Genomic DNA, 14,879 nt, shown 5'->3' on the forward strand with positions numbered 1-14,879 from the left:
AAAACTAATGCTCTAATTTGGTTGCCATATTGCCACCTGACTATTAGATTTTTGCCCTTTGTCCCGCTCGCCAGCCACTGTGCTGCTCGGCTAACGCAATTAGCCGCTGCCGCTGTGTTATTGCTTCATGTTCGCACCCAGAGGACACTTTTCATAATAAGCTGACGAAGAGGAAGAGGAGGAAGAGGGTGGCTTGGGGCGTGTGGGGGTGGTTCCATTACAGTGGAACAAAAACGTCCGATTCCGGTGACCCTTTTAATCATGATTCGTATTTCTTTAGCAAAATCTTTTTTAAGTGTTCAGCACAAGGAAAACACCAACAAGTCAGTGCAGATAACAAAATATTTAATCTTTATCAAAATGAATAAAAACTAAGATAAAAACACAGTAATTTTTCATTAAAAGTAGCCTACATTAATCATAAACAAAGTTTTAAATGATGTATACTTATTCTAAAAAAAAATAATAATAAATGAAATATTGAACCTATTACTTTCACGTACATACTTGCACGGTATTTGAGGACATCATGGAGTTTTATTTTGATAGTCAATTGCATGTGCGCTTGCTGTAAAAAGTATTTTCCATTATTTGTACTTTTGTTTGCTAGGGCAAGTCTAGTTTAGTGTGTTTGTGAATTGACTGACCACATTGCGCCACACTAGATGCGATAGGCGCTTTTGTGACAGAAAGACTTTAGACCAACAGGTCTAAATTGTGGCGTAGATAATGTGATTTTGGTGAATGTGACTAAGGTGCAGGCAAACAGATTCTACGCTGTACCGAAAATAGGGCCCCATAACAGGCAGATATGTGAATGAATACAGTTTGCATCAGGTGTATGTATCATTTCCATAATATGATTTTAAATTATTATTAGATAATTTAAAAATTTTAGATTTTATGACATTTAATAATTTACATTATTTTTGTTGTTGACATTTTTAGTATTTCTTTTTCATTACATTTTTTTTATCTTAGTATAGTTTTTTTTAGCCCTCATTCAAGTATTAAACAAAAAAAATCTTTCAACACTTATTGTACAGTATTCTTTTTTATTATTATTAGCAGTCAGTACAACTTGCGTAAAAAGTGTAACCTGCCGATGAGATCAGCGCCCGCCGAGCAGCAATCGTTACAAATGGCATAGAGACTGTGTAAACTTTTGTGTTCTTCTCTGCCCGGATGAACATAAAACGTCAATAAAGTGCACCAAAAGCTACTTTTTGCTTAAATCTTCCTTTTGTTGCTCCAGAGGGGCTTCAATATCAACCCCAGCCTTTTCCAATAAACACACACAGACGTGCACACGCACACAGGTCTGGGATGCGCCTCAAGGCAGGTCTGTTCAATACGTTATGAATACTTGATGCCATTGTGCATTATTCAAGCATCATGATAATGTCAGTTAAGATTGCTTTTTTTTTTTAAATCATCCACCCCCTGAAATTCACACACAAATCACTGGATAAGGAAAACCTAGACACGCACTAACAAAAGTAAGGAAGTCTGAGACTTAAAGGAGGAAGTTTATGAATTACAGTAATCCCTTGTTTTTCGCTGGGGTTACGTTCCGTTACTCCAGTGTGACTTATATATGTGTTTTTCTACTGTATTATGCATTTTATGGCTGGTCCGACATATACTCAAGAGCGATTTATAGTCCGGAAAATACGGTAATCAAAAACAACACGTGGACAGATAATATACAAAACCGCCAGGCATATATTCTTTATCTTCTGAGAAATATGATAAAAATTACAGCAGCTGAGTAATGAGTAACGAGGAGTCTGTGTTATACTGCCCCCTAGCAGCCATGGCACATAACCAAGGAGCAGCACAATGTCCACTGAATTGAAACAAAAACTAACAAAAAATGCTACATTCGTTATAATCTATTCAATGAAATCCTTACCGAATGTTTTTAATATTGATTACAAAACGAGGGAATGTTACTTCCCTCATTAGAAACATGATATTTTTGGGCTTTTTTTTGGAAGGGGGGGGGGGACATATTTATGACATTTCCGTTCATTTAAACAGGGAAAGATGATTTGCAATATAAATTATGCAATATGCGTTATGGATTAATCTTGCTGTAACCCTAACCCTGCATGTACATACGATCACATGCATTATTTTCAATAGTGAGCTTCCATCCTGCTGTGTGCAAACCTACAAATAACAACGGCGATGATAACGATGAGCACATCATACATAGCTGCGTCCATATCAGACAAGATGCGCCGCATTCATCAGAACGTGGCTAACGGTCACATTTCATGCATGTCAATCCCCCACCGGGAAGAAGAAAATAAAACACACAAACACTCAAGCACCGTGACCTCATTTATGTATTTATTTATGGACATGCAGAGATTAAAATGGAAAAAGACACGTTGGAGCGCAAAGGCAGTACACTAAACCCTCGCAGCAAACTGTCTTCTTATACTATACGTTGCATATTAGATATTTTGAATGACAATTCAATAATTTACTGTCATTTATTTTAGTGCTTCATTTGTTCAGTCTTGGAAATCTGTACCCAATCGTGACCACATTTTTTAAATTTATCAGAATCAGAATCAGAAAACCTTTATTGTCATTCTACATAGTACAATGAAATTGGAGACCTCCATCCAGTGCATGAGGTAGACACAAGTAACAGTCAAGTAATCGACTAGTAGAAAAGTAGATGAAATAATCAGAAACAGTAGTGCGGACAAAGTGCAGTAATAGTGCAGGAGGAAAGTGTCATCAGTGTCGGCTGGAGTTGAGGGCGGCTATGGCTTGGGGAAAGAAACTGTTTCTGAGTCTGTTTGTCCTGGTCTTCATTTGCCTGTAGCGTCTTCCAGAGGGCAACAGGTCAAACAGGGCGGAGCCAGGGTGGGAGCTGTCCGCTGAGATGGCCTTAGCCCTGCTGAGGCAGCGGGTAGTGTAGATCCCGCAATACTCACATTATTAATGCTGTGTCGACAATGTGTGAGAAAGTTGCAATTACTGTCCAAATTGCATGTGATCAAGTTAAGTCAAGTCAAGTCAAGTCAAGTCAAGTCAAGTTTATTTGTGATGGTTGTGATGGTTGAAAAACTGGATTAAAATGCCATTGAAGATAAAATGCTAAATGTTACACTGAAAATAGAAATCAAAAGGATGGATGGATTCTTACTTATTTAATAATCTATACTACTAATTGTAAGCAATATTTACATTTTCAAATCATGACAACACACTGCTACGTGCACGCAACCCTGGAAGATGATTGACAAGATGACATCACATTTTCTTTAAAGAGAAGCCAAGATGTGTTGGATGGAAATGAGGATGAATTTCCATTTCTGGAAATACATACGCTCCGCATAATAAATGCACATTCATATGGAAATCCTGTGTTATTTGCATTTCAGATGAATGCTGTAACGCACGCACACACACATGCACATGTAATTTGCAACAAAAACTGCCTTGAGAGGGGGGGGGGGGGGGGGGGTTCTGGGGTAATGCTCTCGAGTGTCTTTAATAAGCTTGGAAATCTCGACGGGTTTGCCACGCGTGATCTTGCATCTTCTAGCACTCACTCATGTAAAAATGTTTTTTTTTCCTACATTGTATTAGATTTTTATTCGTGATTTAAAAAAAAAACAAGTTTTAGGAAAAAACACTCACTTTGAGATTGAATATATTTTGTTTTAGGCATTGAATAATGCATCTGTTATTGTCTTTCCATTTTTTGAAAGAAAACTTCTGTAATTTTTATTCAGTTCCAAAAATAAATCAAAATAATTATTTTAGGTTTTCATTTTTTAAAAATGTCTTTCATCAATTTATTATTAAAAAACATTGATCTTGCAAAATTACATTTTATTATTTTTTATTCTCTATCAATTAAATCAAGATACACAATTCTACACTGTAGCTATTTTTTAATTTCTGTATTTATGTTGTACTATATACTATTTGTTTTATGTTAAGAAAAATAAAGACTTCTTTTAAATGTCTTCAATTCATTTTGAAAAACATTTTTCATTTTGTTTTATTAGATCTTTTATTTTGTTTTAACTTACCATAAAAAAAGTCTGCATTCCTTTTCCTACTTTCTTCCACATTAAAAAATGTATTCACTCATTCATTCATTCAGCTCAGTCTTTTTCTATATTTGTGTTGGATTACTAGCCCCGCCTACCTCATTTGCATAGCCAGAATCACCCAAATGAAAAGTAAAACGTACAGGCGTAACGTTCAGAAACATCTCGACAAAGAAATCGAGCATTTAAATTAAAGAGCCGGTTGGCGTGCAGTGTTAACCAGTTGCCGGGCAGAACACACGCACTTATTACAATTAATATTCCCAGGGAGGGAAAATATATAATAGGGTATAAAAATATCTCACATTTGTGGCTTAATTGCCTCCGTTAAGACGAGCGACTCCTATGGGAGGACGCATTTCATAAAAAAGCCATCTATGAGGAGCCATTGGGGACCTCCGGGGGACCCTTCCCACAATGCACCCGGGCAGGGGGCTGCGGTAAGATGTATGCAGCCTTCGCTGGTCATCCGCTGATGGCAAGCCCAAGGGGAAGTTCTCAGGGATTTTTTTTTTTCCTGCTCGGGAATTGCAATGAGCTTCTTTCTTCCCACGGGATGGCACCGAAGATGGGAATAAAGACAGGAGTGAGGGGGTGCAAGTGGGGTTGCTCCAATTATTTCTTGGTGGGAAAACACTTGAGGAAAGACACAAGATGAAAGGAGATTAAAACGTCTTTTTTTTTCGGTGACGATATCATAAACACAGAACTCGCAGAGGACAACGGAAGTGTTGTGTTGAGAGCACTCGTCACATACGCCGCTGACTTTTCTTGCGGCTTTTTCTGCTATTCAAATTTTCTTAGACAGCAAAGTATTGCATTTACATTGTATTTATTCATGGAAACATGTCAGTCATGATTTCTTTATTTCAAATTGCTACTTATTGTGCCGCTGATAAGTTCAATTGTTTTCCAAGGTTAGGCCATTTTTTTGCTACACACTTCCATATTCAGTTTTGTATTGCTGGTGTTAACTTCAGTGTCAGTGGCATTTAGGTAAGGGGTGTCCAAAATATTTTCATATGTCAATATATCAAGGGTTACATTTATAGAAATCAAACCCTACAAGTGATAACTTTAATATAGTAGTTCAATTTAATCTAAATATGATAAACCCAACCAATTAAGCACTACAGTAAATGTAAGCAAGAAATAATAGTTATTTTTTGCAGGGCTTTAATTTGAAGCTGAAACGGCAAACATTTTTTCCAGATTTTGAGGTGTCCCACAGCCATATTCAAAACCAAACCCCTAACTCTAATTTGATATGTTTACAAATCAGACCTTGATGCAACTGAAATGTCATAATTCACAAAGCGTTAGCAAAAAGTTACTATTTCAGTGATAGTTTCCTTGCATGTCTAGAAAAGCGAAGTGAAATTTCCATGCTCTATCAAAAGTCATTTTTAAAACGTAAAAAGATGGTCAGCGGGCCGCAAATGGTCCCCAGGCCTGAGTTTGGAAACCGCTGGGTTAGGCTCAAAAGCTTCTTGTTTCTTTACGATCACAACCCCTGAGCGCCACTTGTGGCATCCCACAATGCCTTTCTTCCCATTACACAATTAGTGGAGCTTCCGAGGATGCACTACGGCATTTGTCTCCGTTAGCAATGCAGGTTATTGGCGCAGGTCTTAAAAAACTTCCCGGACACATTAAGAAGGCGAGCGAGGGCGGCGTGTGCCGACACACCGACGAGGGAATCCTAGGTGGCGAAAATCCCCTCCGCCTCGCTTTGCCTCGCCGCTGACTTCAGCAAACCTAATAAATCACTGGCGCTCGCCATCGATTAGCCCGCCACCTACGACCGCTCTCTGACCGCCACTAAGTTAGCGGGGCAGCGCTTACACCATTAGCTAGATGCTCCGCTGAGGCAAAGTTGCTAAAAAGGACGACAACATGTTACGGTACACGCAAGCAAAACGATGCGCTCGTTTCTTTTACGGAACTCGAAAGACTGGAAGTTAGTATTGACTCCAACTGCAGTTTTCCATTGAGACTTCATCCAGATGGCGATATAGAAAAACTATTTACTTATCGTTAGGCAATTAAGGCCGCCTCTTTACAACACCGCGCTTAGGTTGCAATTATAGAAACCGTCGATAGCACGTGTACAAAACGCAAAATCTGGAGTGGCTCATAATCGATATTTATCCATTAACGTGATAAAACATTTACAGCAAAGACTTCATACCCAGCAGAGATGCTGATTATTAAATGTTTGAGGATCGCTACAAATAATTTAAAGTACCGTATTTTCCGGACTATAAGTCGCTCCGGAGTATAAGTCGCACCAGCCATAAAATGCCCCAAAAAGTGAAAAAAAAGATATATAAGTCGCTCCGGAGTATAAGTCGCATTTTGGGGGCAATTTATTCGACAAAATCCCACACCAAAAACAGTCATGAACGAGCAACAACAGGCTAAACGATAGCAACAACAGGCTAAACGATAGGTATGCTAACGTGACAAACACAAACAAAGAGCTGAGAACGGGCCTGACGTAACATATAGAGTGATTAAGGACAACTATTACATGAATAACATGTTTATAAAACCATCAGTGTCACTCCAATTCATTAAATAGCAACAACAGGCTAAACGATAGGTATGCTAACGTGACAAACTCAAACAAAGAGCTGAGAACGGGCCTGACGTAACATATAGAGTGATTAAGGACAACTATTACATGAATAACATGTTTATAAAACCATCGGTGTCACTCCAATTCATTAAATAGCAACAACAGGCTAAACGATAGGTATGCTAACATGACAAACACAAACAAAGAGCTGAGAACGGGCCTGACGTAACATATAGAGTGATTAAGGACAACTATTACATGAATAACATGTTTATAAAACCATCAGTGTCACTCCAATTCATTAAATCCATCGATCGTTCTTTGTCAACAATGGGTGCGCACGGCTGAGGGCGCTTGCGCTTCAAAATATTCCACAGGCTCATATAACGATAGATAAACTATATTTTAAATAACTATAATACAAGCCAATAATATTATCAAACCATCCGTGCACTTTAATTCCATTAAATCCATCGATCAAATTCCTCGTCCTTTGTCAACATCGCCGCGCGTGCGCCCTGACGTCAGCCTCGTCTTTATTCCACAGATCTACTATATAACTATATTGTAGCGTTAACAAAGTACAAGGATAGACGTAGGTTTGGTAAACGGCTCTTTATTAAACAAAACAAACTTCCAAGCGTGTGGCGGCGTGGACTTCCAGACAGACCGGGCGTGCGTAATGGCCATGTCCGAGCCCCACGCACCGTTCGCGGACAGCCACTCGGCCGAGCGTCGGCCCCCGACTCAGTAGAGACCGGGCGTGCGTAAAAGCCATAATAGTTTTTCAAACCTTCTATGTCACTCCAAATCCTTAATTCCTTCAAACTCGTTGTCCTCCGTGTCACTTAGAAATGGTCACCGCTAATGATGGTAGTCCTTGTGTGGGCACGTTTGTATGTAAACAACCGGCGCGCCGCGCTACTGACGTCACTTGAAATAGTAATCCATTGGTACATCACGGTTCTCCAAACTTTCTTTCTGCTGCTCGATTACTGTTTTCAGCTGCATATTTTACAACTTGAAGTTTGTAACCTGCAAAATATGAGTTTCTTTTTGGTGCCATTTTTCTTAAGCCCACCCAGTTGATGAGTCACGGCCAACGGTAAAATTTAGAGCGCCCTCATCCAGTTTCGTCTGAAAATATATTTTTTTTTGGTTGTTTTATCAAAGTCAAAGTCTGCTTTATCGTCGATATATTTTTTTATATACTAAGACACACAAAGAGATTGAAATTACATTTCCACTATCCCTCGGTGAGATAGTACACATATGCATACAAGCATCACAAAAAAAAACCAAGAAGGCACTAACAATGAATAAATAAGAGTATTGAATAAATGATAAATAAACAAATAATAATAAATAATAATAATAAATATAAGAGGAGCAAAAATGGAGCAAGTGTACATACAGCAGACAGTGGACTTGGATATGGTGCTTTAAAGTGTTAATTGCTTTATTTGACGTTTTCTCTATTTTTTATGTTTTGAATATGTTCAAGATAAAGAAATAAAAGCATGTGAAGTGATCAACTATACTAAAAATAACATGGGAAGTGGTCAACTATACTTGTAAGTGATGTCTTAATGATCAAGTAAAAATTTGTGAAAAAAAAACATATATAAGTCGCTCCTGAGTATAAGTCGCCCCCCCACCCAAACTATGAAAAAAACCGCGACTTATAGTCCGGAAATTACGGTATGCTTTTAAGAGACTGTTGGGTTAGGTTTTAAGGAAAGAGTTTTGAGCCACAGTTAAGGATTTGAATTAGGCTAGCACATTTATAATTTGGGGTTTTGGACCTGAATTAGGGGTTTAACGCAAGACTTTAAATCTGGGTAGGGTTGGGATCGCAAGCCTGGATTCCAAACTATGGGTAGGGATTTCAAATAGGGATTCTAACCATGATTGTGGATTTAAGCAAGTGTTAGTAGTTGAAAGTATGGCTTCAAATCACAATTTATGTTTTAAACAAAGTTTCGGCTTTTGTGTCACAGATTTTGATGATACAATTGGGGTTGAAACTCGATTAAGGGGTTTCAATCCAAACTTGATTCGTGTTTCAAATTTGTGTTTCAAAACAGCATTGGGATTTTCAATTTGGAGTTTGGTTTTCAAAACAGGATTAGGATTTTACAACTGGGTTAAGAGTTTAAAGTAGGGTTTCAAGACTGGGTGAGGTTTCAAAGAACGTTTGGAGATGTAAATTATTATTTCAGAACCCATTGAGGGTATTATAGTAGGGTGTCAAAACATTGTTGGTTTTAAATAAGGGTTTCAAACCTAGGTTTGGGTTCTAGGTAAGACAAGAAATTAGGGTCCGGAGATTGATTTTTTTTTTTTTTCTTCTTTAAGTGTTGAGAATGCTCACTACATACACCTGCTGGACAAAAGCGGTCAGAAAGTCTATATTGTATTTGGGTTTTGTCTGTGACGCAAAAATCGCAACTTTTCAAGCGTCCTTCTTTCATTTCCTTTTATTCCTCCTTGGCCTCCTCCCTCCTCAGCTGCGCCGTCCTTCCTATCTGCGTCTTCAGCCCCCTGCACCTGTAATGAAGGAATTAGTCGGCCCTGAAATGAACTTCTTGTCCCCGCTCTGCCTGCACATGGAAGAAAAAAAAAAAGCGGTGGAGGAGGAAGACGAGAAGGAGGCGGAGGGCTCCAAATCTGTTTTGACTCATGGCTACCTCCTCTTCCTCTTCAGATTATTCTTGACTCTCGGCGTGCTGTCATTTATTGCTTCAAAGACAACATCTGGAAGAGGAAAAGAAGCTTTTGAAAGCTCAATTTTTTCGCGGATGTCTGACGATTAAAGCACAAAAAAATTGAAGCCGTTCTAGCGTTGCCTGGATCTTTTCATCGCAAACTAAATCACCATTTGGAGAGCTTTGCCATGCTAAGAAACACTCCAAATTTTACTAGTGTGTTCATCCTTGCTATTATTTAATGTTTCAAAAAGAGAAAGAGATGGAAATGTTTAAAAAGGGCTCAGTGGTGACCCAAAGATTAATGTATTTTTCAATTTAGCCCCAAAACCCTTGCCAACATGAAATTTGGTTGGTTCGACTCCCATGAGTAAACTCACAAATAAGTCGTGAGAAGCCATACCCAAATGAAAATCGGCCATTTTAGTTTGAGGTATCCGTTTGAGGCATATGATGGCCATTCATGGGATTTGGAAAATTTAACTCTCAAAAAGCCCCCCCCCCAAAAAATCAGCAAATTTGGTTCAATGACGCCAGTGTAGGATCCCCTTGGTCATTCATATGGATTTGAAAATTCAGCCTTCAAAGCCAGTTTGACTGAGCAACATGACATTTGAAATAAGAATCACCAAAATAGTCTAAAATAATTATGCTCAAAAAGAGACAGAAAGTCAGTAATTTCTTACAAAGAACTTGTAATCATTTTTGACATTCACACAGATTTGAAAATGTGGTCCTCAAATCCAATAGCAACGCAAAATTTCTATCTTGAGCAGAAACGCAAAAAGTCATAAGAAGCCATTTTCAAAAAGACACTTGAAGGTGGCCTTTTGAGTTGAAGGAGACATTTTCGAGCTATTTTTACCTTTTGTATAAATTCGAAAATGATTTTGATTCCAGCTGTAGCGACATGCAATTTAGTAGCGCCAAGTCAATTCTTAGCAGCGCCACAAAAAGCGGCTAAATAAGCAACACTTGAAAAGAACTTTGAAAATTGTTTGGACAAGTTCAGATATTCATAACATAATCAAAATAATAATGCACAACTTATTAAGAAAACTATCAAATCTCATTTAATTTAAATGAGGGCTCTGCAACTAAACTGCTCTGAAAAGTTTAATCCAGATCTGATACGAAATTAAAAGAGAACATGAACAATCCTCTTCTCCACATCTCCCGGAAAATCTCATGCTTATCCTTCTGTAGATCCAGCAGACGTGATACATCTGGATATAAGATGTGACCTCCTTTTGGGCGGTTCATCATTTTTTCTTTTTCTACTCTCCACCATTTTAACGGAGGGCTTTGCTCTTTGTGAGTTCATAACGGACCAAAATCCAAATCCCCAAATTAATCCTATTCAACTTTCTATTCGCCTATTCTTCTTTCTACCGGTTTCAAACAATGGTTCGAACCAGTTACAAAGTCCTGTTACGGTTCAAAAATTAGCTCCAAAGTCAGCGTTAGAGTTTCAAATTCAGAATCAAGCTGAATGCTTGAACAAAATGCATTTTCTTGCAATAGCATCACACAAAATCCTTCATTGTAGCTCACCTGTTCCTTTTTTTTTGGTTGGTATTTTGAGGCGGCTTGTACAAAGTCCGCTCACTGGGGAGGATTTTGAGAAGAAAAAGGATGTTTGCTGATTGAGAGCTTTAAAGGCACAATGAAGGCGTAATTGAAAAGGCGTCTGGAGCCCCGACAGCCTTTTGTCATATCTTTTTAATTAACTTTGCTTTTCTACCGCACGATCGCAACCGGCGATACGGCCAAACGACGACGCTGACACACGCTACAGACGTTTTGTTCATTAAATTGTGCATTTCCAAGCACGCGGGGCTAATTAAAATCCAGCCGGAATGACCAAGAAACCCAAGACCAAGAGGAAACGTCCACTCGGCTTTGATCATGACACACACAAGTGAAAACAATATGACAACACTGCACAATCAACTTTAATTACTACCAGAAAAAAAATTTAAAATGATTTTTTGTTTTTTAACATGCATGCTGCCGCGTTTTCGTGATCTGGATTCTGGATTGAGATTTTGCTTTCATTTTGAATACATTTAGTTGCGTGTCATGTTGTGTCCTGATATCTTGTGGTCCGTTTCACGTCTGCCTTGTTAGGCTTTTTACTCCGTGTGTTGTCATCGGCCTTTTATTCACCAAGAGGTGGACGTTTCAAGACAGGGGTTTCCAGGTTACACTTTGTAATTAACGGTTTGAATTTAGGTAAGGGCATCAAACTAGCATATTGAGTCTGGATTCCATAAAACGAATGGATTGGATGGATGTATTCATTATTGGCTAATGCTAATAGAAGCTCAAAAACGTTTGCCTAGCAACAAGTGATGTTTTTGTTCACTTTTGCAATTTTAAAAGGAATTTTAGTATTGATCAGAATCAAAAGCGACAGCAAGTTGAGCATTTTTTAAGTTAAGTGCTCGGCGACCCATCCTTTGTCCAGGAGTAAAAACGAGAGCAGTGTGGGTGGATATCAGCACAAACCTGGTTGAAAAAGAAAAATTGAAAGAAAAGTAAAAATGGGCTTGGAGGGTTTTTTTTGTGCGGTTATCAACAAGATCAGGTTGTCCATGAGGTTTTGAGCGGATGCACAAAAGCCTCTTCACCAGACAAGAGTCCAATCAGATAAAGAGAAAGTGTGCCGATTAATTTTCTGTTTGTCTTTTTTCTACACTGGAGGGCTCCACAGCCTCTTGATGCCGTAATAGAGGCTGAGGAAGCAGCAGAGAATCATTTGGGATTAATGATTGCGGCCATTTTGAGAGGACGTTAGATTGGTGTGTAATTAGGCTTTAATGCCGGGGTTAAGGTTTCAAGGTAGGATTTGTTTCAAACTATGGTCAGACCTTAAAAGTCGGGTTTTAAGTAAGGCTTGGGATTTCAAAGAAGAATTTGCAGGGGTTAAAGCTCGGCTTTCAAGTTGGGGTTCCATTTCAAAACAGGATTTCTAGCCAGGGTTAAGGTGTCAAGTAAGGTTTTAAGGACAGGGCTAAGATTTCAATCGGTTCATAATTTAGTGGATTGGGTTTCAAGAATAACAGTTTGAAAGTAGGGTTTAAGCCTGGGTTGGAATTTAGACATCACGTAGAAAAAAAAAAGGGATTTCAAGTCAGGGTTATTAGATGGAATCAAGATCCATCATGGAAAATGGGGCTTGAAATCCAAAATAAAGGTACAGGGTTGACATTTAAAGCTCTGTTTCAAAATTGGGTTAGGGTCTTCAAGTTTTATATAGAACCACAAATCTCAATATAAAATTGCCAAAAAGATCACTGCGCCGAGGAAACCGACAGACACAAACAAAAAAACTCGTCCAAATTCAAATCAACCCTAACCTAATTGGAAATCATAGAATAATAGCTACACTTAGCATTCTTCCGGAAAATTCTCTCGCTGTCATTTTAAATGAGGGCGTTGTTGATAAATTCATCGTCAAGAGTTCATTTACGCAATTAAGAGCTGTCATGGGGCGACCTGTCACAGTCTGTCCGATCACAATGGGTTAGTCCTGGTTCATATTGGTCTCCAGATGTCAACGGCTACGATAAACAAATAGCGAGGGCAGTAGTTTGTTTATCAAATGAAGTACACATGATTTTTCGAGTACTCCGCGGAACACATTAGGCGGCCACGCAGCGGGTCTCAGTTCAACTTGAGTGCCGTCCATGCCGCCATTAGAAGCCTGCTCGCTAATTAGCGCGGCGCTAACAACGTCAGGAAGAGGCAGCGGCTTGGTCAACAACTCCACAAAGCTCAGTCATGAAGGCAGAAAATATTTATTTCTCTTCAGACAAAATGCTATTGTGTTAGCATGGTTATCAGTGTCAGCCTGAAAATATGTATTTGGTTTGCTCACTTAGTTTAATTGAAAATATCTAATACTTCACATTTGATTGGGGGAGAAAAAGCTACAAGATTTACAGAAAAAAAAACAAAAAAGCTTTCTATTACTGTTGGTAATTTTTTTTATCCCACTAAAATTAGCTTAGCTTGTTCACACATGCATTTTCATAGGGTGGAAACATCTAACTTTGATGTCCACACTGGAAAAACGCCTTATAGTCGTGGATAACCAAATGACCCAAAGAGATGTAGACTGGAATTTTTTTAGTGATCACGAGCTACTTATATATGGTAAACAATATTTCTGGTAAACTGTTCTCATTTTTTGAACTGTCAAAACTATGACTAAACATGACCATAACTCTCATACGGGCTCATTTTTGTTCATTCTTCCACATATTACTTTTATAATCCTTCAAGCATAACACCTCTATCCTATGTTAGTAGTATTATTGGACACAGGGAAGTAAATTATATCAGATAATGGTATGCTTAGCCACCTGTTTCATAATCGCATATACTGTATTTTCCGGACTATAAGGCGCACAGGACTATAAGGCGCACCTTCAATGAATGGCCCATTTGAAAACTTTGTCCTTATATAAGGCGCACCGGACTATAAGGCGCGCCATTAATGCATCATGTCAGATTTTTAATCCTAATTAATTCATTCTCCATTTTATCTTTTTTATTTCAACTTTGGACGCAACAAATTACTTTATAATCACAAAATAATGATCCATAGTCTTTTTGATTCATGATTCATAGTCTTCAGCGGGCCACTTATGATTGATTTCATGACACAATGCTTCAGGCCAGTTTAAATTTAGGAATTTGGTCCATATATAAGGCACACTGGACTATAAAGCGCACTGTCGGCTTTTGAAAAATGTTTAGGCTTTTAGGTGCGCCTTGTAGTCCGGAAAATACGGTAGTAAAATCCGCAAAACATTGTAATTTTGTGTTAGCGGACAAAATTATCAAGTACCTGCTTCGTCGTCGGACATGTATCATGTCAAGAGCCACATGTGTGACTTGACACGTGTATCTCTGGACACATATGCCATTGTCAACCTGAAACGTTAGAACCAGTACATGCATTGACAGGGTTATCTCGAGTCCTGCTGCTGCTAAAGGAACTTTTTAGCTTTTGTGGGCGTTCAGGGTTAGCAGCTTAAAGTGCACTTTCGCTTTCAGGTGGAGGGAAAAAAGATGTTATTGACACAAATTGCTGGTGAATCTGCAACGTGTTCTTGAAATCTTCTATTTGAATTCAGCTGAACATCAGCGGCAGCCCTTTTGTATCTGCGCCAACCTCACATTGAACTTTGATAATGACTCATTGAAGGGAATTCAGACAGCTTGTGTTTGCCATGAAAAGAGGAGCCACTTCATCTTCTAATTATTCACATACACACACAAGCACACATGCACACTCGAAGGATGAGGCCTTTCACTGCTAATGCATTGACAGTCGGTATTTAAAGAAGTTCAAAACATGAGCAAGGAGCAAAGAATTTCCTCTGACCTTGCTGATGTTTCAGATAAACAATAATAATCATTATTATGGTGATTAAGGCAGAAGCTTGTGATGAATAGGCCTTTGCATCTACCTTTTTCATCGGCAATGCTCAA

The 14,879-nt window shown here is 38.6% G+C and overlaps 2 long non-coding RNA genes across 3 annotated transcripts in view; one reads left to right on the forward strand and one right to left on the reverse strand.

Annotated features, from left to right (window-relative positions):
• LOC125989237 (uncharacterized) overlaps positions 1 to 14,879 on the forward strand; it is a 39,755-nt gene that overhangs the window by 21,663 nt on the left and 3,213 nt on the right. The window lies entirely within an intron of this gene.
• LOC125989254 (uncharacterized) overlaps positions 7,267 to 14,879 on the reverse strand; it is a 30,913-nt gene continuing 23,300 nt past the window's right edge. For both annotated transcript variants that reach the window (XR_011087388.1, XR_007488637.2), the window contains exons 2-3: positions 9,357 to 9,423; positions 7,267 to 9,269 (exon numbers count right to left, since the gene is read on the reverse strand). This is a non-coding gene — a long non-coding RNA (uncharacterized lncRNA). The remainder of the gene's footprint in view (positions 9,270 to 9,356; positions 9,424 to 14,879) is intronic.

The sequence above is a fragment of the Syngnathus scovelli genome, chromosome 1 (assembly GCF_024217435.2).
Source record: "Syngnathus scovelli strain Florida chromosome 1, RoL_Ssco_1.2, whole genome shotgun sequence".
In the NCBI taxonomy this organism is placed as follows: Eukaryota; Metazoa; Chordata; class Actinopteri; order Syngnathiformes; family Syngnathidae; genus Syngnathus; species Syngnathus scovelli.